This window comes from Castanea sativa, chromosome 5 (genome assembly GCF_040712315.1).
Source record: "Castanea sativa cultivar Marrone di Chiusa Pesio chromosome 5, ASM4071231v1".
Classification (NCBI taxonomy): domain Eukaryota; kingdom Viridiplantae; phylum Streptophyta; class Magnoliopsida; order Fagales; family Fagaceae; genus Castanea; species Castanea sativa.
This window is the reverse complement of record NC_134017.1, coordinates 29,261,422-29,266,849: the sequence shown is the minus strand read 5'-3', so window position 1 is coordinate 29,266,849 and position 5,428 is coordinate 29,261,422.

The following is a 5,428-nucleotide window of genomic DNA, read 5'->3' as shown; positions in this document are numbered from 1 at the left end:
TCATTATTACCTTCATCATGATGATGACAATAGGAACTTGCAATTTCTTTATTCATTCTTTTTTTTTTAATACTATTTTTTTAAAAAAAAATTTCAATCAACTATTTCAATAGCCATCTTACATCTTCAGATACCTTTTTACATGCTTCAATATTACCCGGAATTCCAACTAAAAGATACTTGAGCGGTTGAGCCTAATAATTCCTCCTCCTCTTATCATTTTACCACTAAAATACACTGCATGTTATTTCTCGCATCCGGCACAGCACGGCCATAGGCCTATGCTAGATCCTCTGATCTCACAACAGGAACAAAGGTTACACTTGATTGATTTTCAGTCATAATTCACACTACATATATACCATCAATTCTTTGTTAATAATACTAAGTTACCTTTTTATTAATAATAATATTAAATTGCAAATTACTAATCCAATATTTCAAGATAACCAAAATCAAGCTAAGTTTAATAGTAACCAAGCCAATTCAGCAAAACAAAGTACCAAATAACAATAACCTTCATCTCCACACACACACACACACACACACAAAAACTAACTAATAGTGACCCAAATTAATTCCAAGCTAACTTAATCACTTTCAAGTAACCAAAATCAAGCAAATAGAAATCTGACCTGGGTTCCAAACACTACCAAGGTTCCTGCTCCTGCATCCACAAATTCAATATTTGGGGTTATTTAAATTTGAAAGTAATAGAGAGATAGAAACAAAGATAGAAATGAGAGTGAGATGAGATCCATTACCTGTTATGCTTAGATTAGAATTGAGAAACCAAGAGACTTAAGTCACTGAGAGAGAGAGAGAGAGAGAGAGAGAGAGAGAGTGAGAGATAGAGGAAGATAGGTTAGTTTTAGGAATAAAACAATTTACAATTTTGTTCTTCAAAACCTTAAGAAATTTAAATAAAATAAAAAAAAGGTTATGTTTTGTTCCTACCCAGTATCTATTTACCAGCCAAAACCTGAAATATTTCCCGGTACACTCGGTACAAGGTACGTACGGCTAATATTTAAACGTTTAAGAGAGAGAGAGAGTATACCTTAGGAAGATAGGTTAGTTTTAGAAATAAAACAATTTACAATTTTTTTCTTCAAAACCTTAAGAAATTAAAAATAAAAAAAAAGGTTATGTTTTGTTCCTACCCAGTATCTACTTACCAGCCAAAACTCGAAATATTTTCCTGTACACTCAGTACAAGGCACGTACGGCCGATATTTAAACATTTAAGAAACATCAGCGTTTTTGTACTGGTGCATGTATCGCTATGATAAATACCGGTCATACCAGCCGATACGATATGAGATTGATTCCCTTGGTATTAAGGAAAAAAAATGTAATTTGACACTATCTATCCCCACAAAAATGATTAGATAAGTAAAATTTTGAGATTTACAGTAGTTCTGCTACAATCATTCTACTTACTAAAAATTGTCATTCTCCTAGTAGCATCATACCTAAATATAATCTATGGCGAACAACTAAGAAACTTATTATTATTATTATTATTATTATAGAATTTCAACTTATGGCATTCATGTAGGATTTATCACCAACTTTATTTTGGATGGTGAAACATTTTTCATGTGTTATGTCATGTGTTTGCGTATTAGGGACAATAGCTTAGGCTAGGTGAAGAGAAGTTCAAGATGCATAAGTTGCCTTTGTTGACTTTTCTTTTACCAAGTTTTTCTACATTTTCAACTTGTAGGTTTGTAGGAGTTAATGGGTTGTCTCCTTAGTATAGTATTGTGTTAGGAACCTAGTGGTTCCTAATGGGGATTGATAGAAATTGTAGGAGAATTAATGAGAATTGTAGGGAAACTGACTTAATTCGAGGTAGTCATCCTTCATAAAGAAATATTAAGAGAGAGAGAGAGAGAGAGAGAGAGGAAATGCACTAAGTAATGAGTTGGTTTATTCTTCAATGATGGAAATGTGATTACAAGTAAGTATTTATAGAACCATAAAACTATTCTATTGGCCCACATGGCCTAATCCTAATGGTCCTATTATTTCCCATGTCCACATGACTTTATCTTAATGGTCCTATAATTCCTCATGTGCATTAATAATTCCAACATATGTTAAATGTGATTAATATGCTTAGAATTGTAACTAACTAACTAAATTCATTTTATACCCAAATGTGGGTTCCTAACATTTCCCTCTCCTTTAAAACATCTTGCCCACAAGATGTTGTTGTAGTTGACAACAAAGGAGCACCTTGTCACATCCCATAACTTGAGCAAGTAGATCTCATCATTAACTAGATCAACAAATGAGTACCAAGAAATCTTTATGTCGTGGCCTTTCTTTCTATCAAATACTATGTCTCTGACCATAAACTACTAAACAAATGACCACCCATGTAACTCACGTGGGTAAGGAGATGATTGTCCACAAACTACAACTAATGCAGTAAATGGATCCAACTGATCACATTCCCATGAAGTTGATATTGAGGAGTTTCTATATCTTCACAACCTTTAAGATCCCAACTCGCACCCAATTGCTTATAAAAATTATGATTAGCTCGATTATGGAACCCATCATTTTTCCCACCGCAGCCACCTTGAAAAGGATCTAGTTCAAATTCAATTGCATTGCACCAATGTTAGTGGCTATTAATTTCATGCCTTCATTCTTGATTACATGAGCAGTCTTATCTGTTGAAGTATGAGTTTGGCCACAGTCAAACACCATTGGATCACTCATATCCACACCAACAGTAACAACTTTGTGCATTGTAGATTCTTGGATCATCATCACCTTCTTTGTTGTTTCTTTGGACTGAACTTCAAGGGCAGCGTGTACATGGATATCATCATCCACTTTGTCACAAAAATCAACATCCTGACATGCAACTATAACAGTAGATTCTTGAAACTTAATTAGTTCTTCGAGTTCCATTGAATCAAGAGATTGTAACTCCTCTTCCGTCATGTTCTCAAGATCCTCTTGCAATCTTGAGAGCTCTTTTTTCATAGCCTTTTTAGATTCAACCAATGCCTTAACCTTCTCTAAAATATCCTTGACATTTTCCGAAACTTTTTTTTCACTATTTTCTATATTTCTTTCCAAAGTTTTCTTTGGTCACAATTGCTCTTCTCAAGATCAACGGCTCTAATACCACTTGTTAGGAACCTAGTGGTTTCTAATGGGGATGGATAGAAATTGTAGGAAAATTGATGAGAATTATAGGAAAATTGACTTAATTCGAGATAGTCACCCTCCATAAAGAGAGAGAGAGAGAGAGAGAGAGAGAGAGAGAGGAAATGCACTATGCAATGAGTTGATTTATTCTTTAATGATGGAAATGTGATTACAAGCAAGTATTTATAGAACCGTAAAACTATTCTATTGGCTCACATGGCCTTATCCTAATGGTCCTGCTGTGACTTAAATAATGCTCCAAAGTGCAGGATTGTCGCGATGTAATAACTTGAAAAGTCCGAGGTCGAATCCACAGGGAAAAGAGACTTGATTAGCAAACCACAAGAGAATAAAACTAAATTAATAAAGTTTAACTGAAGAGATTTTTGATAGTTAAGTAAATGTAATTTAAATTGAGAGAAAATAAAAATATATTAAGGCGCTAAGGTTTAGGGATCCACAAACAACACATCTATTGATAGTCTTAACAATATTTATTTTATAACTCAACTATAATTCATATGAAGGATGATCTTAGTCGGATGATTTAGCAATAAAAACTCAAAAAATTAATTGTCTAAGGTAGTTTCATGTAGTCGATTGATTTTAAGCAAAACAAAACTAGTGAATTAGTTCGTAGGGAATACTAAGCATTTAATGTGCCCGGAATCTACGATAAATCAAAGGATTATACAGAACTAAACACTTTTCTAGATGAGTAAAACAATAAAAACATAAAAATATAAGTATTAAAACCAATAAATAATTGTTAAGAACATACCAATAAACGGTTGAGTTTCACCCCTTGCCTGAGCAAGGCTTCTAGCAAGCCATAACACAAATAAAACTAAAAAAACTGTAAAGAAACTTTAAGAAAACCTAAATTATGTTCTACAGAAGGCCTCCTAAATTTGGCCCCAAAGAGCGTTTAAATAAGTTAAGGAATCTTATTACAAGTTGAATTCCCGTTTGGAGAAAATCTTAGGTTTTTAGGCTTCACTTAACCGACATTTTTGGCCCATTTAATTACAGAATTCGGACTTTTGGTAAACTACAAAGTTTTAGCCCTTTAAGTTAGCTTTCCAGCCCAACTTGAATCATCTCAATTGGATATTTGAGCCGAAAGTTATGCTCCAAATACTAATTAGTGTGCAAGCTGGAATCCTAATCCGAATTGGACTTAGATTAGGTGCAAATTTCCTTTGATTCCTTACTCCAATTGGACTCGAATTTGATTGGGTTGGCCTTATTTGACTTCATCATGGCTCTTGTAAAATTAAAATCCATTAGCTTTCCTCTTTGCACAAATTGACTTATTTAATTTCATTATTCTACAAAAAACAAATTCATGCATTAAAATTCAATTAAGCACAAAATTGATTATTTAGCATTATTCCAAAAATCAACTATAAAATGCATGAATTAACTCAAAATATGTATGATAATGTTTTTTTAATAATGATATAAATATGCAAAATTAAGCTATTATCAGGTCCTATTATTCCCCATGTACATTAATAATTCCAAAATGTGTTAAATATGATTAACATGCTTGGAATTGTAACTAACTAACTAACTAACTAAAGTCATTCTATACCCAAATGTGGGTCCCTAACATATTGTTTTCTATATAAAGGTCTTCTATGGATTATATCAATCATCCAATAGAAGTATTGTATCCAATAATCCAAGAAGTGTGTGGTAGTCCAATAAGTACCCGTTTGGGCACTAATGAAAAGGCCAGCGTCCAGCGTTTCATGTTTTTTTTTTTTTTGAGAAGCGCGTTTCAGCACTTCTAGTGGGTCCTGTGCACTGTTTACGGGACTCACAAACCTCTTTTTTTTAACAAAACTTTTATTAAAAATGGGTCCCATGGCACTACTCACACAATTAAAAATTATTTTGCTACAGTGTTTTTAGTTTTCAGCGAAATAAGTGGTATCCAAATACACCCTAAGTGTTGTTTTTACAAAGAGTAATATTCAATAAGTGTAAGGGAAATAGCAAGAGAAAAATAGTAAGAGGTGTGTGTAGCAAAGTGTGTGTATTGTATTAAGCATCTATAAAGCTTCTATTTTATTAACTCCTTTAAGCATCTATAAAACTTCTGTTTTATTAACTCCTTTGAGTATTCTACTTGAGTGTGGTGAGATTTATCACAAAGTATCTAATAAAATTCATTTCTTTTGAGTGTCAAATTTACTTTGACAAAAATTCCGCAGCAACAAATCTCTACAGTCCACTTCAAGATGAT